The sequence below is a fragment of the Martes martes genome, assembly GCF_963455335.1.
Source record: "Martes martes genome assembly, chromosome: 1".
NCBI classification, from domain to species: Eukaryota; Metazoa; Chordata; class Mammalia; order Carnivora; family Mustelidae; genus Martes; species Martes martes.
Genome location: NC_137888.1, coordinates 34353047 through 34376738, shown reverse-complemented (window position 1 = coordinate 34376738; position 23692 = coordinate 34353047). Strand labels below are relative to the sequence as shown.

The following is a 23692-nucleotide window of genomic DNA, read 5'->3' as shown; positions in this document are numbered from 1 at the left end:
CTCTCTCCCTGCTACTGCTTGGTTTCTGCAGCCCTCTCATGCTGTGATAAGCCATAAAAAAGACTGGCTAAAGTGACTACAGATGTTGTGTGAAATAGCCAGTATGTTTTCCACCTGTCTATATTTGCCTAAGGGGTCAGGGACAATCAAATTAAAGCAATATGCAAGATGTGACAGATGTTTGTCCTATTGAGATAAATCTGAGCAAGTTACAGAAAGGTAGAATAAATGTAATACATGAAACAAAACAGAGAAACCACTTTAGAAGGTGTCCTGAGAATAACAACATTTCTAAATAAAGGCCCATTACTATATGCCCTTCCCTTCTAATTAGACCCATAATTGGACACTTTATAGTACCTAGTGGAAGCATAATTAGTTATTCTTTTTATAGCACTGTAATTTGTTGGGAGTTAGATTGTTGAAGTGGAAGAAGGATCATTTTGGAGATTTTTTTAAATCTCTTTTTCAGGCAATAGGTAATGACATGGTGCATTGCCCATTTTGTTGGAAGAACTTGGATGAACGTTTCTCCATCAAATTAATGTCCTCCAATTATCTCATGTTCTTCCCAAAATATAGGATGCTGGTCTGTATCTCTGAGGCTAAGCCAGGTAATGAAATAGCCTCTCAATAACTTATTGACTGGAACATTGCTAACATGTCAAGATCAGGCAAGAGGGAGTTAGATGTGACATTATGATTATATATGTCTTGAAACAATACATTAATATGGAGCATTTTTCTTTTGTGTCACACTGGCTGGATGTCTCTGGTCAAATAGACAATATATGTTCCTTGGCAAAGTTCTTTTCTGGTCTTTATCTTTCTTTTCCTATCTCAAATATTTTATGCTCTGAAATTTCAGCAACTGCTCCTGAAAATTATGAGGCTTAAAAAATACGAGTTGGCCAGCAAAAGCATAAAACCAACCAACCATTGGACATTAACTCTTTTGAAGGTTGTAAAACTGTGCAAGACATGATGAAATAGTATTCATTGCATTTTGTAGAAGGAATAATCTGTTCCAATTCAAGTCATTTGTAAATACTTTCAGGGACATAATAGAAGGTTGTGTGTTCCTTAAGACAAAAGACTATTATGATTACAGGTATATATTATTCCCTAATTTCATTGTCCTAATGTGACAAGTCAAGTGGGTCTGAATATAGGCAATTCACTTCTGGTCCCAGCTGCTGCCAACTGCAGGTTGATTTAGATGACAACCTATGTGGCTATAGTGAAGGCCAATGGAAATTACATAAGCCATTTTTCTTTCCATATGGAGCTTTCCAAACTCTCAATCACAAGACAAGTCAAGCACAGAAGCCTAATTGAGATTTGGATACCTACTGCTTATTGCAGCATCCCTCTTTACTAATACAGAAGGAATATTCACTGTGAACCTCAGCCCTTCTGTTAAAATCATTCAGTGTTGGGTAGTGTTTAAGCATTGTTGGTTTTGAAAAGGTCTTTCTCAGGAGAACACCAATATTTTCAAATTGACCTAATTGATCTGTGATTTAGCAATATATTTGTTGAGTTCTTATTATTTGTCAGACACTACTTTACACCTAAGCTTTTTCCTTCCCAAATTCTGTCTGTTGCAGCAACTGTAGTACTGGAATCACTTGATCAGTGGTGATTTGGAACACACATAATTCCATACCCTCTCTCATCCAATCCTTCCAGGAACAGGGTGTGTAAATCATCACTACTCTCAGGAGAAAAGGGAACGTACTCAGAGGATTCCAAACTTCTCCTGGCATTAATAGTGAACATCATGAGAATGTTGGGAAGCCAGGGTAGGTGGCCAAAAAAAGGGGAAAAAAGCAACAAGATGGGAAATGAAGATGCCTCAGGCTAAAAGATGCTAAGAGGAGTGATTGCTCATTGTTCCATCAACCAACTCTGTCAATCACATGGCACATAGGAAAATGTGCCTGCCAACATGAAGGAAATGGATGGACTAATTTAACTAGCACTAATCAACTAACTCAGGTGGAAATTTCAGTTAGATTGCACTGATGTGTATATGTTGACAATAGGTTAATTTCTAGGGCAGTTCAGGCATTAGGAAATTCCTTGGCTAATAAAATTGACTGATTTGTGTGTTTGTGTGTTCTTCACGTTTGAAAGAACACCACAGCCTCAAAACCCATTTTAAAAGAATTGAAAAATGATAGGTATTCTTCAAAAAAAAAAAAAAAAACTATTGAGATTTCCGGTATCATTTAATTTGTAATAAATAGGTCGTTGACCAAAGATTTTTTTTAATGTATATAATTTTGAGCATTATTAGTGTATTTTTTGCCCTTTACTTACATTACTTTACTTACATAAATGCCATTTATTTACACTATTAAAAGGAAGAATTGTGGAGAGGAGTCAAGATGGCGAAGAAGTAGCAGGCTGAGAGGACATCGGGTAGCAGGAGATCAGCTAGATAGCTTATCTAACCACTGCGAACACCTACAAATCCAACGGGAAATCGAAGAGAAGAAGAGCAACAATTCTAGAAACAGAAAATCGATCACTTTCTGAAAGGTAGGACCTGTGGAGAAGTGAATCCAAAGCGATGGGAAGACAGACCTCTGGGGGAGGGGCCGGCTCCTGGCAAGCGGTGGAGCAACGGAGCACAAAATCAGGACTTTTAAAAATCTGCTCCACTGAGGGACATCGCTCTGGAGGCTAAACGGGGGGGAAGCCCACACGGGGTCAGTGTAACCCCAGGTCCCGCAGGGTCACAGAAGGACTGGGGGTGTCTGAGTGTTGCAGAGTTTACAGGTATTAGATCAGGGAAGCCAGCTACAGAGTCAGAGCCGAGGAATGAGCTCTCAGCTCGGGGTTACCTTGAGCCGGTCGCAGACTGGGAGGGCTTGGAACGCGGCCAGAGGCCACGGAGACAGAAGCGACCAGGTGCTTTTCTCCAAGTGCGAGCAATTGAGCGCTTTACTCCAGGCGCAACCAGAGGCCAGGAAGGCAGGGGTGGTTAGACACTTTTCTCTGAGTGAGCACTGAGGAGCGGGACCCCGAACTCTCGGCTCCTCCGGGCCAGAGATTGGGAGGCCGCCATCTTTACTCCCGTCCTCTGGAACTCTACAGAAAGCGCTCAGGGAACAAAAGCTCCTGAAAGCAAACCCGAGCGGATTACTTAGCCCGGCCCCTGGTAAGGGCGATGCAATTCCACCAGGGGCAAAGACACTTGAGAATCACTACAACAGGCCCCTCCCCCAGAAGATCAACAAGAAACCCAGCCAAAATCAACTTCACTCACCAAGAACAGTGGAAGTCCAGAGGAGGAGAAAGCAAATCTTATCTGCACAAAATGACAAGGTGGAAAAACTCACCCCAAAAAAAAGAACAAGAGGCAGTACCGAAGGCTGGAGACCTAATCAATACGGATTGGTAATATGACAGATCTAGAGTTCAGAATGACGATTCTCAAGGTTCTAGCTGGGCTCGAAAAAGGCATAGAAGATATTAGAGAAACCCACTCCGGAGAGATAAAAGCCCTTTCTGGAGAAATAAAAGAACTAAAATCTAACCAAGTTGAAATCAAAAAAGCTACTAATGAGTTGCAATCAAAAATGGAAGCTCTCACTGCTAGGATAAATAAGCCAGAAGAAAGAATTAGTGACATAGAAGACCAAATGACAGAGAATAAAGAAGCTGAGCAAAAGAGAGACAAACAAATACTGGACCACGAGGAGAGAATTCGAGAGATAAATGACACCATAAGATGACACAACATTAGAATAATTGGGATTCCAGAAGAAGAAGAAAGAGAGAAGGGAGCAGAAGATATATTGGAGACAATTATTGGAGAGAATTTCCCTAATATGGCAAAGGGAACAAACATCAAAATCCAGGAGATGCTAAGAACGTCCCTCAAAATCAATAAAAATAGGTCCACACCTCGTCACCTGATAGTAAAATTTACAAGTCTGAGCGACAAAGAGAAAATCCTGAAAGCAGCCCAGGAAAAGAAGTCTGTAACATACAAGGGTAAAAACATTAGATTGGCAGCGGACCTATCCACAGAGACCTGGCAGGCCAGAAAGAACTGGCATGATACATTCAGAGCACTAAATGAGAAAAACATGCAGTCAAGAATACTATATCCATCTAGGCTATCACTGAAAATAAAAGGAGAGATAAAAAGCTTCCAGAACAAACAAAAGCTGAAAGAATTTGCAAACACCAAACCAGATCTACAGGAAATATTGAAAGGGGTCCTCTAAGCAAAGAGAGGACTAAAAGTAGTAGATCAGAAAGAAACTGAGACAATATACAGTAACAGTCACCTTACAGGCAATACAATGGCACTAAATTCATATCTCTCAATAGTTACCCTGAATGTTAATGGGCTAAATGCCCCAATCAAAAGACACAGGGTATCAGAATGGATAAAAAAACAAAACCCATCAATATGCTGCCTACAAGAAACTCATTTTAGACCCGAAGACACCTCCAGATTTAAAGTGAGGGGGTGGAAAACAATGTACCATGCTAATGGACATCAGAAGAAAGCTGGGGTGGCAATCCTTATATCAGATCAATTCGATTTTAAGCCAAAGACTATAATAAGGGTTGAGGAAGGACACTATATCATACTCAAAGCGTCTGTCCAACAAGAAGACCTAACAATCTTAAATATCTATGCCCCTAACATGGGAGCAGCCAACTATATAAACCAATTAATAACAAAATCAAAGAAACACATCAACAGTAATACAATAATAGTAGGGGACTTTAACACTCCCCTCACTGAAATGGACAGATCATCTAAGCAAAAGATCAACAAGGAAATAAAGGCCTTAAATGACACACTGGACCAGATGGACATCACAGATATCTTCAGAACATTCCATCCCAAAGCAACAGAATATACATTCTTCTCTAGTGCACATGGAACATTCTCCAGAATAGACCACATCCTAGGTCATAAATCAGGTCTCAACCGGTATCAAAAGTTTGGGGTCATTCCCTGCATATTTTCAGACCACAATGCTCTGAAGCTAGAACTCAATCACAAGAGGAAATTTAGAAAGAACACAAATACATGGAGACTAAACAGCATCCTTCTAAAAAATGAATGGGTCAACCAGGAAATTAAAGAAGAATTGAAAAAATTCATGGAAACAAATGATAATGAAAACACAACGGTTCAAAATCTGTGGGACACAACAAAGGCAGTCCTGAGAGGAAAATATGTAGCAGTACAAGCCTTTCTCAAGAAACAAGAAAGGTCTCAAATACACAACCTAACCCTACACCTAAAGGAGCTGTAGAGAGAACAACAAAGAAAGCCCAAACCCAGCAGGAGAAAAGAAATCATAAAGATCAGAGCAGAAATCAATGAAATAGAAACTAAAAAAAAATAGAACAAATCAACGAAACTAGGAGCTGGTTCTTTGAAAGAATTAATAAGATTGACAAACCCCTGGCCACACTTATCAAAAAGAAAAGAGAAAGGACGCAAATAAATAAAATCATGAATGAAAGAGAAGAGATCACAACCAACACCAAAGAAATACATACAATAATAAGAACATACTATGAGCAACTCTACGCCAACAAATTCGACAATCTGGAAGAAATGGATACATTTCTAGAGACATATAAACTACCACGACTGAACCAGGAAGAAATAGAAAACCTGAACAGACCCATAACCAGTAAGGGGATTGAAACAGTCATCAAAAATCTCCAAACAAACAAAAGTCCAGGACCAGATGGCTTCCCAGAGGAATTCTACCAAACATTTAAAGAAGAACTAATTCCTATTCTCCTGAAACTGTTCCAAAAAATAGAAATGGAAGGAAAACTTTCAAACTCATTTTATGAGGCCAGCATCACCTTGATCCCAAAACCAGACAAGGATCCCATCAAAAAAGAGAATTACAGACCAATATCCTTGATGAACACAGATGCGAAAATTCTCACCAAAATACTGGCCAATAGGATCCAACAGTACATTAAAAGGATTATTCACCACAACCAAGTGGGATTTATTTCAGGGCTGCAAGGTTGGTTCAACATCAGCAAATCCATCAATGTGATACAACACATTAATAAAAGAAAGAATAGGAACCATATGATACTCTCAAGAGATGCTGAAAAAGCATTTGACAAAATGCAGCATCCTTTCCTGATTTAAACTCTTCAAAGTGTAAGGATAGAGGGCACATACCTCAATATTATCAAAGCCATCTATGAAAAACCCACTGCAAATATCATTCTCAACGGAGAAAAACTGAAAGCTTTTCCACTAAGGTCAGGAACATTTCAAGGATGTCCGTTATCACCACTGCTGTTCAACATAGTACTAGAAGTCCTAGCCTCAGCAATCAGACAACAAAAAGAAATTAAAGGCATCCAAATTAGCAAAGAAGAAGTCAAACTATCACTCTTTGCAGATGATATGATACTATATGTGGAAAACCCAAAAGACTCCACTCCAAAACTGCTAGAACTTGTACAGGAATTCAGTAAAGTGTCAGGATATAAAGTCAATGCACAGAAATCAGTCACATTTCTTTACACTAACAACAGGACAGAAGAAAGAGAAATTGAGGAGTCAGTCCCATTTACAATTGCACCCAAAACCATAAGATACCTAGGAATAAATCTAACCAAAGAGGCAAAGAATCTCTACTCAGAAAACTATAAAGTACTCACGAAAGAAATTGAGGAAGACACAAAGAAATGGAAAAATGTTCTATGCTCATGGATTGGAAGAACAAATATTGTGAAAATGTCTATTCTACCTAAAGCAATCTACACATTTAATGCAATCCCTATCAAAATCCCATCCATTTTTTTCAAAGAAATAGAACAAATAATCCTAAAATTTATATGGAACCAGAAAAGACCTCGAATAGAGAAAGGAATATTGAAAAAGAAAGCCAAAGTTGGTGGCATCACAATTCCAGACTTCAAGCTCTATTACAAAGCTGTCATCATCAAGACAATATGGTACTGGCACAAAAACAGACATATAGGTCAATGGAACAGAATAGAGAGCCCAGAAATAGACCCTCAATTCTATGGTCAACTAATCTTCAACAAAGCAGGAAGGAATGTCCAATGGAAAAAAGACAGCCTCTTCAACAAATGGTGTTGGGAAAATTGGACAGCCACTTGCAGAAAAATGAAATTGGACTATTTCCTTACACCACACATGAAAATAGACTCAAAATGGATGAAGGACCTCAACATGAGGCAGGAATCTATCAAAATCCTAGAGAAGAACATAGGCAGTTACCTCTTCGACATCAGCCACAGCAACTTCTTTCAAGACATGTCTCCAAAGGCAAAGGAAACAAAAGCCAAAATGAACTTTTGGGAATTCATCAAGATCAAATGCTTCTGCACAGCTAAGGAAACAGTCAACAAAACAAAGAGGTAACCCATGGAATGAGAGAAGATATTCACAAATGACACCACAGACAAAGGGCTGATATTCAAGATCTATAAAGAACTCCTCAAACTCAACACACACAAAACAAATAATCACGTCAAAAAAAAAAAAATGGGGAGAAGACATGAACAGACACTTCTCTAAAGAAGACATACAAATGGCTAACAGACACATGAAAAAATGTTCATCATCATTAGCCAGCAGGGAGATTCAAATCAAAACCACACTGAGATACCACCTTATACCATTTAGAATGGCCAAAATCAACAAGACAGTAAACAACAAGTACAGGAGAGCATGTGGAGAAAGGAGAACCCGCTTACACTGTTGGTGGGAATGCAAGTTGATGAAGCTACTTTAGAAAATAGCATGGAGAGATTCCTTAAGAAATTAAAAATAGAGCTACCCTATGACCCTGCAACTGCAACTGAGTATTTACCCCAAAGGTACAGATGTAGTGAAAAGAAGAGCCACCTGTAGCCCAATGTTCATAGCAGCAATGGCCACAATCACCAAACTGTAGAAAGAGCCAAGATGCCCTTCAACAGACAAATGGATAAAGAAGATATGGTCCATTTATACAATGAAATATTATGCCTCCATCAGAAAGGATGAATACCCAACTTTTGTATCAACATGGATGGGACTGGAGGAGATTATACTGAGTAAAATAAGTCAAGCAGAGACAGTCAATTATCATATGGTTTCACTTACTTGTGGAGCATAAGGAATAACATGGAGGACACTGGGAGATGGAGAGGAAAAGTAAGTTGGGGGAAATCGGAGGGGGATACAAACCATGAGAGACTATGGACTCTGAGAAACAAACTGAGGTTTTGGGAGGGGATGGGGTGGGATGTTGAATGAGCCTGGTGGTGGCTATTAAGGAGGGCACATATCGCATGGAGCACTGGGTATGGTGCATAAACAATGAATCTTGGAACACTGGAAAAAATAAATAAAATTACACACACACACAAAAGAATATGTAATTCTAAATGTTATTGTAATTATTGAATATGACAGTGTTAAATAAAGCTTTGCAATTTATGAGAAAAAAATCAATTCAAAATATATTAAAGATGTAAATTTAAGATCTGAACCATAAAACTCCTAAAAGAAAATACAGGGGTTAAGCTCCTTGATATCAGTCCTGGCAATGACTTTTGGATATGACATCAAAAGCAGAGGCAATAAAAATGAAAATAAACAAGTGAGACCAAATCAAACTAAAAACCTTCTACATAGCAAAGGAAGCCATCAACAAAATGAAAAATCAATCTACTAAATGAGAGAAAATATTTGCAAATCATATAACTGATAAGAAATTAATATCCAAAATATTTATTAAAGAAAAAAATCATATAATCTAAATACAAAAAATAAAATCCAATTAAAAAGTGTCAGAGGATCTGAATAGACATTTTTCCAAAGAAGACATACAAATAATTGACAGTTGAATGAAAAGGTGTTCAACGCCTTTAATCATCAGGGAAATGTAAATCAAAACTATCATTAGGTATCACTTCATACCCATTAGAATGGCCATGATGAGAAAGGCAAGAGATAACAAGTGTTGGCAAATATGTGGAGAAAAGGGAAACTTTTACACTGTTGATGGGAATATAAATTGGTTCAGCCACTCTGGAAAACAATATGACGGTTCCTCCAAAAATTAAAAAAAGAGTTACCATATGATCTAACAATTCCACTACTGGGTATATATCCAAAGGAAATGAAAACAATGTATTGAAGAGATATTTGTACTGTCATGTTTGTTGCAGCATTATTCATAATAGCCAAGACATGGAAATAATCTAAGTGTCCGCTGTTGCATGAATGGATTAAGAATTTTAATATACATCTGGGGTGCCTGGGTGGCTCAGTGGGTTGAGCCTCTGCCTTCGGCTCAGGTCATGATCTCAGGGTCCTGGGATCGAGCCCCGCATCGGGCTCTCTGCTTAGCAGGGAGCCTGCTTCCCCCTCTCTCTCTCTGCCTGCCTCTCTGCCTACTTGTGATCTCTGTCTGTCAAATAAATAAAAAAAGTATTTAAAAAAAAAGAATTTTGATATACATCTATGTATGCAAACAAAGGAATATTAATCAGCTATGAGAAAGGAGGAAATCCTGCCATTTACCACAACATGCATCAACCTTGAGGGCATTATGCTAAGTAAAATAAACCAGACAGAATGACTAATACTGCATATCACTTATGTGTGGAATCTTTCAAGAAGAAAAAAAGTAAAACTCATAGAAATAGTAGAAAAGTGGTTGGTTGCCAAGGGCTGGGAGGTGGGGGAGTGAACAGGAAGAGGTTGGTGAAAAGATACAAATTTTCAGCTACAGGATAAATAAAGTACAAAGACTAATATAAAACATGGTGGCTATAGTTGATAACACTGCATTATATAATTGAAATTTGCTGAGAATCAAACTTAAAAGTTCTTAACTATAGCAACAAAGAAAGATAAATATGTTGGGCAATAGATATGTTAATGAACTAGATGAGGGAATCTTTTTGCAATGTCCATGTATATCAAATCACCACCACATACACTTTAATTGTGTTACAACTTTATACATCAATTTTACCTAAATATCCTGAAATTTTTAAAAAGCTAAACTTCCAGAAATATTTATAAATAATTATATATTTTACTCTCTATTTCATAATATTTATTTTAAATAAACTATTCTATTGATACAATTAGAGAAAAGACTGTACTTGCTAAAATAAAGACAACTGTAAAATGTATATATTATTCATGAAGTTTATACTTATTTTGGTTATAAAATTTTAAGCACTTAAAAATCAAAGATTTTTTTAAGGATTTTTTTTTTTTTAACTACGGAAACAGTTTTCAGAGAAGCTGTGGGTAAAATAAGTGAGTACATAGAAATGGCTTTGCTGCAGCTTGGGAATATTTCCCTAAATGGTCAATAGAATGAGCCAGGTGTCCACCAGTTGTGATGATAAAAATCTTGCTGTTATATTACTTCAAGGAGGTGTGAAAATATATGTGTGCAGATAGAAATAGCAATTAAAAATATGTAAGACCATTAGCCTAACAGACAAAATTGGCAGAGACAAAATCATTTGCTGCAGCAAAAAAAAATAATAATAAAAATAAAAATAACTTAAATGCTCCAGCTTTTAGTGTCAGCCCTCATCTAAGCTATTCAATAGAAAGAACAAGTCTACAAAGCAAAGATGCAAGTGATAGCAAACAGTTGCAAATAAGGGATATTGTCAATAACTCAAGGTTATGAATAAAAATAGGTATATCTTATTTTAATTATTTTATATTTTGTGCTTTTTTTAAACCAGAATTTACAGTTCTTGAGGCTAAACATTCTGGATGCCTTTGTATGAGAAAAGTATCAGAAGTCATTTGGAAATTCTTGACAAAACTTAAAAATCAGAAAAGTTAATTTTGATGTTTTTGTAAGTATTAAGAGAAAAAGGTATTCTTGGAGTTAGAATTTTTAAATTCTTGTAAATTTTTATGAATTTTTTTATGCCCCCACAAAGTAATTCTTATCAGTTACTCTTTTGCAACCAGGCAGTTTGAATGAGTTTATACACAGAACGGAAACTCAAGAACAACAGGTATTTTGTCTGCTATGCTCATTGAAAACCATTAGTGGGGAATTGATAAATATGTTTTTTAACATAATAAATAGGTCATGTGAAAACTTGGCAACAAAATGTAGTGAATTTTTTTTTTTATTTGAGAGAAAAACAGAGAGATCATGGGGTGGGTGGTCCAGAAGGAATCAGGACAAGCAAACTCTCTGCTGAGGGAGGAGCCTGGCACAGGGCTTGATCCCAGGACCCTGAGATTCCAACTTGAGCTGAAGTCAGATGCTTAACCACTGAGCCACCAAGGTGCCCCAATGTAGTGAATTTAAGTGCTTTCATAATTAAAACATCCTAGGGAGTCCTTATAGTTTAACACTGCAACCTATTAATTAGTTATTCAGGAAAATGGGGAAAAATTAAGTCAGAACTTAGGTCAATTTTTGTTATTAAATTCTGAGTTTGCCTGTTCATATAGTAACACTATGGGTTGATTGATTGAACTTCCCTTTTCATCCCTTTTCTTCCATGCCTTTATTATAAAGGCTGCAAAACTTTATAAACTCAACTACTCAAACTCCAACTTTCCAAACTTTCTTGCTGCTAGGGTATCCATATTCTCACTGTCCCCACAGAAAAATGTAAACAGATGTCACTGATTCTTTTTTTCTAAATGTTTCCTCCTTCTTTTTGCCTGTAAATGATGTAAGGCCTAGGTCATATCATATGATGTCAGTCTTCTTGTGACATAAGGCAATAGGATGTGTAAGTGAAGATCTAAGAGAGATCCTGGATTGAGAAACTGTACCAGTCCTGGATTGAAGATCTCCTTTTTTTTTTTTTTTTAAATTTCTGATGTGATCCCAGGGGATATAAGTGGGGAGTGAAGAAGTGAGACAGAGAAAGGAAAGAAATAAGTAAAGGAACATTATCCATTATCAGCAATATGGATAGAACTTTGGAATAGCTTCTTAGAGACCTGGTTAAAGTTCTGTCTGGCTGGCAGCTTCTGAAGGGAACAATTTCTGATAGGAAGAATAAATCCTGTAGCCAAGTGCTTGTTGTCCTAACTCTTTCACCATAAAGTGAAGGCAATGTTATATGCAATCTCAAATCCTTGGACATTCGTGCTGGTTAAGGCATTGAAGACAGAAAAGTAAATCCATACTGAAAATACTTTACAATACCAACAGGATGAATTGCCCTTCACCCAGTACATAGAGGGTGGAATACAATCAACTTGCCATCAAGTGACTGATTGGTCTCTAATGAATTGTATCCAAATCTCTGATAGTTAAATTCAGCTACATGGTCTCAGCAAGTACAAATTAGCGTCATTCCCAATTCCTATCACCAACTGATCTACAGAAGATAGCTCTACTTCTCAACAATATTGATTTACCCTTTTTATCACATTCTCTATCAATTTAGAGAAAGGTGTACCCTCTGAGCCCCACAAGAGAACACAGTCCACTGGCTGATTCTCTAGAATCATGTACTAAAGCCATTCTAACATAATCACATTACTAACACTTTAATCCTTCCTTTAATATTTTCCACAAAAGTTCTTTGAAGAAAGTGCTAGGACCTTAATCTTGAATCTCAGGAGAATTCACCATATCAATAAACTGTTTTTTCCTGCCTTAGATTCCACTCCCCACCCTCTACCACAGCCTAGTCCTTTCAGCATTCATTGTCAAGCATGTTCTCCTAGTTTCTACTGTATATAATATACAGATTCTGCAACTCATTTAGTAAATAATCCCTTTCTTCATAAAGTATATACCAGAAAAACAGGAAATCCTTATCCCATGTCTCAGTATCCATTCTTTCTCAGCAGGACCCTACCATCAGTGTAAGAGCTTTGCCAGGACCGTAAATTCAGCTCACTTTTTACTCCTGTCAATAGTCTGCTCTTCCACTGTTGGAAGAAAGGGTCTTTGTATCATACGAAGCAGAACTGTTAGTTGGTTGCCTCAGGCCTATACTATTTATTTATTTATTTATTTATTTATTTATTTCTATTATGTTCAGTTATCCAGCATAGAGTACATCATTAGTTTTAGATGTAGTGTTGGATGATTCATCAGTTGCATATAACACCCAATGCTCATCCTAACACATGCTCTCCTTAATACCCATCACACCATTACCCTATCCCCCCACCCCCTTCCCTTCTGTAACCCTTTTTTGTTTTCCAGAGTCAACAGTCTCTCATGGTTCATCTCTCTCTTTGTTTCTTCCCATTCAGTTTTTCCTCTCTTCCCCCATGACCCTCTGCACTATTTCTTATATTCCACATATGAGTGAAACCATATGATAACTGTCTTTTTCTGATTGACTTATTTCACTTAGCATAATGTTGATGCAAATGGTGGGTTTTCATCCTTTCTGGTGGCTGAGTAATATTCCATGGTGTATATGAACCACATCTTCTTTATCCATTCATCTATTGAAGAGCATCTTGGCTCCTTCTATAGTTTGGCTGTTGTGGACATTGCTGTTATGAACATTGGGGTGCATGTGCCCCTTCTTTTTACTACATCTGTATCTTTGAGGTAAATGCCTAATAGTGCAATCACTGCGTCATAGAGTAGCTTATTTTTAATGTCTTGAGGAACCTCCATACTGTTTTCCAGAGTAGCTGTACCAGCTGTCATTCCCACCATCAGTGTAGAGGGTTCCCCTTTCTTCACAACCTAGCCAACACTTGTTAATTCTAACTGGTGTAAAGTGATATCTCAGTCTCCTACTGCAGTTGTCATATGCCAACCAACACCATATCTTTATAAATACAATTACCCCATATTTCTAACTGTTAATTCTAACTGGTGTAAAGTGGTATCTTGGTCTCCTACTGCAGTTGTCATATGCCAACCAACACCATATCTTTATAAATACAATTACCCCATATTTCCCAAGAGCTACAGGTCTTGGCTGAACTAAAGCATCTCATTTTCCTGTAACCCATTCCAATTCACCACAGGTGAGACTCTTAAAATAAGAGATATTTATAACTCTATAACTTACCACCAGTTACAGGGTCCTTGTTGCCATATGGCTGGTAACTAATCCAGTTCCAGAATCCTGTCTTAAGAGTTTTCTCCTATGACCTTTTTGGCACCAGTTGTCTATTTGGATTCCAGAGCAGCTGCTGAGAAAAAGATTTCATGGTGGGGACTTTATTTAAGACATGATCCCAGGAAGCACCCCTAGAGGAGTGGGACAGTATGACAGGAAGGAGAAGGAAACCAAGAAAAGGTGAGTTGATGGGCTAGTTACCAATTTAGACAAGGGAGCTCAAATCTATTAGGGCTGTTGGGGGCAGATAATATCATCACAATCAAGGTGTGGAAAAGCTGAGTTATTTACCCACTAAGTTTCCCTGTGTCATTGCTGGAGCTTTTACCTGCCCTTTCCACCAACCTTGTGTATAAAGCATGCATGCCCCCGCAGCTATACTGAAGCAGAGAGTCACAGGTACTCACAGTAAGCAGGCTTCAGGGTATAGACACATATACAGAAGGGACATAGGAGGGATAAGGGATATACCTGTTCCTACAGGGAACATCTTCCTTTTCTCAAAAATCATACCCTAGGAAGGGTATGATTATGCCAGGTAGAGAAATCTATTTCTGGTGACATGCCAAAGCAAAATAAGGAATTACATATATACAGTGTGATGAAAAGTGCCCAAGGACTTCTTTCTCTAAATACATTTTATCAACCATCCCCTTGTTCTAGTGCCTGAAATCCCCCCATTTGTTTTTATTCCCTTAGCCTAAACTCTTAATATTCTTTGTACAAGAGTAAATTATACCTGGAAAGAATCATGCATTAAACCATTATAATAATAAAATATAATGCATAAAACAGGAAAATCGGGACGCCTCAGTGGCTCAGTGGGTTAAGCCACTGCCTTCAGCTCAGGTCATGAACCTAGAGTCCTGGAATCGAGTCCCGCATCGGGCTCCTTGCTCAGTGGGGAGCCTGCTTCTCTCTCTGCCTCTGCCTGCCACTCTACCTGCTTGTGCATGCACTTTCTCTCTCTGACAAATAAATAAATAAAAATTTAAAAAAAAAAACACCTTTAAAAAAAAACAGGAAAATCATAGTGTCATTTAACAACCAAACTGAAGGTAGATTCTGGCACTTAGGCACAAAAAAATCACAAATCTCTTTAAAAGCTAAATATCTGTTGTTAAGTCCATAAATTTAAAACTATGTTGATTTTATATATAGATGCCAATCAATCTGTTAAACTCACTAACTGGCTACATGACTCATTCCAACATAATAGCCTATACATAAGCAGTTTACAATGTGATATTTCATTTAATGCTAAATAATAGATGATGGCTACTATTCTGTTCTCTAAGTACCTTTTCCTTCACCTTATCTTCTAATATCCATACCCAAGTATATCTATATCTATATCTAAAATCTATACTCAAGTATAAGGTGCTGTGAGTAAAAACCATGACATAATACTTTGGTATGATCAATTTGTGTCTTTCCTGGGAGTTCAAGGGTGAAAACAGTCCTGTCTTCCAAATGATAGAGTTTGTGGGGTTTGTTTGTTTTTGTTTTTGTTTTTGTTTTTTTCTGAGTTTTCTCCATTTTACATCACTTTGCTTTGGAATTTCCTCGTCTAAGTCCTTTCATGCAGCTGTTATAGTAAAATAGTCCTGAAATCACCTCTTTTTCTTAAAAGGATTGTCTACTTTCAGAAAGCAGAAAAGGACTACAGTGGGGTAAACAGAGAGCAGGTATGTGGTGTTCCCTACAGAACAGCTCTGCTCTGGGTCATAGGGAGAAATGTCTTGAGAGAAGATACTTGCCATTTTTGAGGATACCTGTATAATTTGGGGTCCCCGGCAGAAACAGATGGCACATCCAAATGATAATAATTTGAGAAGGATTTAATTAAGGGGCAATTTATAAAAATCAGGGTAGTTCATAAGAAAGTCACAAGGGATCTCATGCCACCAGCACCCATAGGTTTAACAGATCAAAGAATGCAGTTATAGGATCCCAGTCATCCAGAAAGCTAGAAAAAGCTGGAAAAGACTCCTACAGAAGCTAAGGATTCTGTCAAATGATAAAGCCAGTCCACGGAGACTAGAAAGACTAGAAGAAATACAAGAAATAAATACCCTTATCTCTCTCTCTTTCTCTCTCCTCTCTAATTCGTCTCCTGCCTGAGCTTTCAGCTGGTTACCTCAGCTAAAGCCAAACAATAAGGGGATGAGTTGATGGAGTCTGCACAAGTCAGCACTTCAAGGCACAGAGCAGGGTGCAAAAGGATGGAGAGTAAATCTGAAAAAGCACTAGAATATTTCCAGGCCACTGCCCTTATTTATATTTGGGGAAATCCATAAAAGTATTAACTTGGTAAAATTTAAGGACCACCTTCCAATAAAGAAACTTTAGAATTATACATTTGCTCTCTATGATTCCTGGAAGTTATGCTTCATCAGTCAGGTACTCATGCCAGGGAAATACAGCAAATTTAGAATTAATTATGACTGTCTAGGGGAAGTAGTCAGGTCCTGCCAGTAGCAGCCTCTACAGTCAAGGGGCAGCAGAGCCAGTGGCAGAATCCAGAATCCAGTGGTGGCTGCCTTGGCACTATACACCCAGATATTTCCTTAGATGACCTCGCCTAGGCTTCTAGCCATTTAGGTTTTCTGAGTTTTTCTGAGCCTATTTCTCTAGCTTCCCTATTATATTTGTCTAATTTTTTTTTTCCAAATGAGTTGTTTGGCAGCTCAAATTCACCAGAGACCATTTGTGGTTTCTGGAATAAAGAATTCTGATTAGTGGGAAAAAATGATACCATGAGTAGGTTGCAAAGGTGACATTGGAGGGGCTACCATAATACACAAGGGGTCCAGGGTTGTACCCCAGTGATCTAACCTTAAACAATCTTGATAGATAAGAAGGAATTTAGAATTCTTCATCTTGCTTAATTAAGGCTGAAAACAAGCAAACCAAAAGTTCATCTAGTGTTCTATGAGAAGAATCTCAACACCCAGCATGACATAGCACATCTCTGATTCACATTTTACCTATAGTGATCTGAAACAAAGAGCTCAATGAAGGCTTTGAGAAACAGCTACTGCCATAGGAACAGTATGCTAGGAAGGAGGCATTCAAGGACTGCAGGGTGAGCAGATGCTTCTAATGGCACTTGGTAGTTTAAAGGAAAACAATGAGCAACAGCCTAAATCCCCAAATCCTTGGCTCAAGTAATAGATTGAAACCCGGGAAATTTCTACAATTAAGCTAAAGAACATTTTATCTTTTGCAATGCAGAGCTAAGACGGGGTCGGGGGCGGTTGCCCATTTGAGATTACAACTACCATGTCAATCTGGATACAAGAACTTCATCAGTATCCACCCCACATTTCCTAAACTCTTACCCTCCATCTTCCCAGCCCATACTCTCTCTGTGGTAGAAGTCTGACAATGACGTGCATCACTGAAAAACAGTAATGGGGAAAGGCTTTAGTATGCAGGGTGAGAAGTACAAAGAGGGAGGTGTTGGGCCCTGGAAGGTGATTGTAGTCGTGACCAGGGTGGGACCAAAAAGATAGGTGAAAATGTCTACTGTCAAGGACGATCAAGGGAGCCACTTGTACGCATTCAGAAAACTTATATATGAGTAAGGCTCTCCTAAAAGGGAATAAATAAGAAAAGAAATTGGACAAGGGGAAGATAATTTTTTCTTGCCATTAGGTTTCTTTCTGGAATTTATTTAAATAATACCATAGTATTTCTATAAGTTTCTTGTAATCTTTTAAAATAGCTACTATAGACATAAATATTTATTTATGGAGATTTTAGGGAAAAAAATCTTTCCATTTATTTACCAATTCTCTATAAAATTAAGCTATGTCTTATTCTTTCATATAACTGTATCCCAGTAATATTCTTCTAAAACTTAGGTGGCCCAGTAATACTGTCCCTTATGGACCCCTCATTTTCTGCTTATCTTTACAAATCCCTCATTTTCTGATGCTTTTCTTTTTTTTTTTTTATCAACATTTTATTTATTTATTTGAGAGAGAGAGCACACAGGGAGGGGCAGAGGGGCTGATGGGGAGAGGGAAAAGGAAAGGAAGAGATTCTCAAGCTAACTCCGTGCTGAGCACCCAGCCCCATGTGGGACTCCATCCATCATAACCTGCACCAAAACCAAGAGTCAGTTGCTTAACTGACTGAGCCACCCAGGCGCCCCTCTGATGATTTTCTTTTTCTTTTTTTTTTTTTTAAGATTTTATTTATTTATTTGACAGAGAGAGAGATCATAAGTAGACAGAGAGGCAAGCAGAGAGAGAGAGAGAAGCAGGCTCCCCACAGAGCCTAATGTGGGGCTCGATCCCAGGACCCCGAGACCATGACCTGAGCCGAAGGCAGAGGCTTAACCCACTGAGCCACTCAGGTGCCCCAATAATTTTCTTTAAATAAAATACTGGTTTTATAATAGTATAAAAAATGCATGGATTCTATCATAGCCAACTGTCAAGAAATAATCATAAAACAGTTGAATCACTTAATTTATTGTGATAGGAAATTATGATATGTACAAGAAAAAATCTCTAAAATCAGCATAAGCACAATTTAAATGTAAAATACTTTCATAGATAATCTTGATTCCTGTTTAAAAAAAAAGGCATGGGGCAGAGGAGTCAATTCTTAAATAAGAGGACTATAGCAGTTGAACAACCAATATTAATTTTTAAATGTGTAATCGAGCTGCAATATCAGCAATATGTCAATATAATTAAAATGTTTTAAAACTGAACTTAACAAAACCCAAGATTCTGATCTCCCACTTCATGCAGAAATCTTTACGGAGTCCACTTGAGATTTTCACTCTCTGGCTTTGGTTTGTTTAAAGCAGTTACCATCCTGTTTAACTTCTATGTCAAGGTGTTCACAAGGCCATCTTAATTGTCTCACTTGGGCCCTGAACTCCTTGCTCCCAGAAGCTCACTCAGCTCCCTAAGGACATATAGCTAGGATGGGACATGAACTGTTTATGGCAGAATAGTCTTTGGTGCCATGCAGCTGTCAGATCTGGGATGATCATTTCCAGCAGAGAGGAAGGTTTGTTGCTCCCTATAAGAGCATAGTCCTCTCCACTTCCCACACGTTCAGCTAATGGATTTCCACTATTTACCTCATGGAACCTTTTGGTGAAATTCTTTACATTGTATTTTGTAACTGGCAAGCACAAGACCCTTACTCTCAGCCTCCCTCGATCTACGGGAATTTCTGGATCACTTCCATTCTCTTCCAGTGGAGTGGTAAATCAGAGGATGATCTGAGACCCTTCCTGTGTCCAGACTGCCTCATTGTGTGGCCATATTTCTTGCTCCCTCATCCAACTTTCAGTGTGGTAGGACATATTTGTGGGTTGATATTCTCAAATTCAGTTATAATACAGAACCCCAGTTTCTTCTCGTTCTAAACCCTACAATTTCATGAGGAACTCTGTCAAATCTACTCCTTCCTTTTGAGGAATCACTGAATGAGAACAGGATACATGTCTCTTGTACTTGCTTCTCCTTCTCCAGAACACAACACCAGGATTTTTCAGCATCCCCACTATTAACATTTTGGGCTGCATAAATCTTCATTGTAGGTGGGGGTGTCCTGTGCATTATAGGATGCTTAGCAGCATTCATGGCTTTTGCCCACTAGATGATAATACTCCATCCCCAGTTGTGACAACCAAGCATCTCCAGACATTGCCAAATGTCCCCCTGAGCGAGGCAAAACCACTCTCCACTGAGAACCACTGCTCAACACTGACTATATCCATTGGTATAAAGGTATTTTGTATATACATAGTATGAATTGAAGAAGGAAGATAGAAACCTGCTCTGTCTATTAAAATCTCTACAACTGTACTGTACTCAATGGTGTCAGTGGTAACCTAGTTCTTAAAAAGATCTGGGGACTCTCTTTTGTCCAAAGGAGACTATCCCCATACAAACGCATCTCTATTTAACATCAAGGTCAGTAAGGGCCAACATATGGCCTAGAAAACCAGGTTGAGAGCACCTTCAATTAATATTTCGTATACTGTCTGGTCCAGGTTCTAGCACAATAGTTTGAGAACCAAGAAAAAGAGATGCATATTGTAGTTATTTATTTCCTGCTGAGGATTATAATGGCCTTGTTTAATATGGATGTTGCTACCTTCCTAAAGTATAATCCTTATATTCCTGAGTCTACAATTACAGCTTTAAAATATTAGATAAATCTTACATCCTTTGAACATTTCTTCAAGGAACTCACATTTGACTGTCCCTCTAGCCATCCTTCTTCCTTAATTCACAGACCTTTAAAAAGGAGTCTACATTTACTGCTTTAACTTCCTTACTTCCTTTTATTCCTTAATCCATTGCACCATCACTGTTTTCACACCACTCCACTAAAACTGTTGCTATTAAGATCACCACCTATAATATCCAACATATACTCTCCTGGCCTCATTTTTTTTGTTTCTGCATCTCTCCATATTTTATATTATGATCAGTCTGGCTTTCCATGAGTGGCGTACCATCAGGCAATCCTGGAACAACCACTGTATCAATTCCCTCTTATTTTCTTGTCTAGTGCTGATGTTGCCCATTCTTTTTTTGTTTTTTTACCCCTCAGAGACTCTCTCTTGTCTTGTTTGGCACACTCTGCCTGAAGCAGGCAACCCTTGGTGCTTCTGTGATGGATATCTTTTACTGCTTCCTCCAGAATAACTCCTAGCCCTCTCACTTTGCTTGTGTCCTAAGAAGCAAACCTTTAAGTCCTGTATCAATGAGCTCCTATGCACTATGGCTTCCTTTGACCAGGTTTGGCCAATGGGGATCATATTAGTTTAGAGAGAAAGAAGAGAGCCAGGTCAGGTTATTTATTCCCCTCCTATGATGTCTCCTCTCAAGCTGGCTGTGTCCCTCAACAGATGGACACTGTTTCTTTCATGGCCACCTGCATTCTTGTATGTATTTACATATAGCTTTAGATGACCTTTACCCTCTCTCATTACTTAGGTTTAGAAAATTTGATAGTTTTATTGCTGTTAGTAAGTTTCCTTCAATATTCTTTTAGTTTCCTTTTAACTTGCCCATACTTTTATAATCCATCTCTTTGTAAATATACCCTCCCACAATTGTTATAGTTATTACTGAGTGTTCATAATTTTCCTCTTGGGAACCTGAATGAGATACCCATCAATGTACTATTATGGCCCTGTCCTTTTCTCCAAGGTCACAGTATGTTTATATGATTTTCTACTGAATATACATATATAACCTGTGTACTCCATGGGAACTTCAAATTCAACATGCCCAAATTGAATCTATTATCCTTTTTCTCCCCAAAGCCACATTCCTGGAAGTTAATTTGACTCTCCCATTCTCACTATATGTATGTATTAATTTAATCATTAAATCATATTGAAATGGCTTTTAGTCTGTCCTACTTCATCTTTACTACCTCTCTTTGGTAAGTATTATTAAATTTACCATTTAAACTATGAAAATAACCTTTTAAGTTTTTTTCCCTGTCACCTGGATTACTGCTAGTGGATTTTCTTTTATACTAGTAGTGTGAACTATCCTATCTTGAATAACTGACTCAAAAACTTTTCTAAGCTATTTTCCCTAAGGAAGGAAAAAAAAAAATAACTCCAAGTATTTTACAACTTACTACTCATCTCCTGATATGCTTGCTCTGCAGTCTCATACCCATCCACCAAATCCTTCCCTCCTTAATTTCTGAAAATGCCAAATTCACAGCCTCTGAACACATTACTTTGTTTCTCTACACTCTAGTACATGTTGTTTTGTACATGTTGTATTCATTAGTGAAGATTTCATTATATTTCATTTATTTATATATCAGCTCTGTCTCTGTGAAGCCTTACTGGTCTCAAATAAACCTCACTACTCATTCCCCTGTACTATATATGTAGAAGGTAATACATATGATAATATGCTTTAATTACTTACATTTTTTATATGTTGCTAAACTTGAACTCCTCAAGAGCAGAGACCATTTTAAAAACCACCTCATGTTTCACAGAACTGAAAGTACCTTACCAAAAATTATTGATCCATCAGGTTGTATACTCTTTTCACATAGAGAACATATTTTTTAAAAATAAAAATTTCACATTTCATTTTTAAATAAATCATATTTTGGCAGGCTCTCTTACATCGACTGCCTAAGATTCTCACTGTTAGAAGCAACAACCTCACCCCTTCCTCTCCACTATCTGCTCAGCAGCCACAAAGCAGCAACCATGCTTGACTATATCTCCATCCATGTTGGCCAGGCTGGTCAGACTGGCAATGCCTTTTGGGATCTCTATTGCTTGGAACATGGCATCCAGCCCATGGTCAAATGCCAAGTGACAAGACTACTGGGGGAGGAGATGACTCCGTCAACACCTTCTTCAGTGTGATGGCTGTTGGCAAGCATGTGCCCAGTGTTTGTAGACCCAGCACCCATGGTCATTGATGGAGTTTGCCCTGGCACCTACTGCCAGCTTTCCCATCCTGAACAGTCTAACACAGGCAAGGAAGATGCTGCCAATAACTGACCAAAGGCATTACACCCTTGACAAGAGGATCATTGACCTCATCTTGAACTGAATTTGGAAACTGTCTGACCAGTGCACAAGTCTTCAGGGTTCTCGGTTTTCCACAGCTTTGGAGGGGGAACTGGTTCTAGGGTCACCTTCCTGCTGATAGAATGACCTTCTGGTAAGAAGTCCAAGCTGGAATTCTCCATTAACCTAGCCCCCCAGGTTTCCACAACTATATTTGAGCCCTACAACTCCATCTTCACTACCCATACCATCCTGGAGCACCCTGATTTTGCCTTCATGCTAAACAATGAGGCCATCTGTAGTAGAAACCTCAATATTGAACATCCAACATAACACTAACCTTAACCACATTATTAGCTAAACTGTGTCTTCCATCACTGCTTCCCTCAGATTTGATGGAGCCTTGAATGTTGATCTGACAGAATTCCAGACAAACCTGGTGCCCTATCCTCATATCCACTTCCCTCTGGCCATACATGCTCCTATCATCTCTGCTGAGAAAGTCTGCCATCTGTACCTTCTGTAACAGTGATCATCAGTGCATGCTTTGAGCCAGCCAACCAGATGGTGAAACATGCCCCTCGCCATGATAAATACATGGCTTGCTGCCTGTTGGTCCATGGTGACATGGTTCCCAAAGATGTTAATGCTGCCATTGCCATCATCAAGACCAAGCATATAATCCAGTTTGTGGACTGGGGTCTCACTGGCTTCAAAGTTGGCATCAATCACGAGCCTCCCACTGTGGTACCTGGTGGAGAACTGGCCAAAGTAAGGCGAGGCTTGGGCATGTTGAGCAACACCACAGCCAGTGGTGAGACCTGGGCTCATTTGCACCACAAGTTTGACCTGATGCATGCCAACCATGCCTTTGTTCAGTGGTATGTGGGTGAGGGCATGGAGAAAGGAGAACTTTCTGAGGCCCTTGAGAAGGATTATGAGGAGTTTGGTGTGGTTTCTGTTGAAGTAAAGGGTAAAGAAGGAGGAGAGGATAAAGAAGAAGGAGAGGAATACAAAAGTTAAAAATGTCACAAAGGTGCTGCTTTTACAGGGAAGTTT

At 38.4% G+C, this 23692-nt stretch overlaps 1 long non-coding RNA gene and 1 pseudogene across 4 annotated transcripts in view; one reads left to right on the top strand and one right to left on the bottom strand.

The window, feature by feature from the left end:
- Positions 1-14040: 14040 nt before the first annotated feature.
- Positions 14041-23692, bottom strand: part of LOC308356172 — a 164977-nt gene continuing 155325 nt past the window's right edge. For all 3 annotated transcript variants that reach the window (XR_013968054.1, XR_013968055.1, XR_013968056.1), the window contains one exon: positions 14041-14164. This is a non-coding gene — a long non-coding RNA (uncharacterized lncRNA). The remainder of the gene's footprint in view (positions 14165-23692) is intronic.
- LOC308349485 (tubulin alpha chain-like) lies at positions 22325-23656 on the top strand (annotated as a pseudogene). Its single transcript has one exon. The product of its transcript is annotated as a tubulin alpha chain-like (transcript).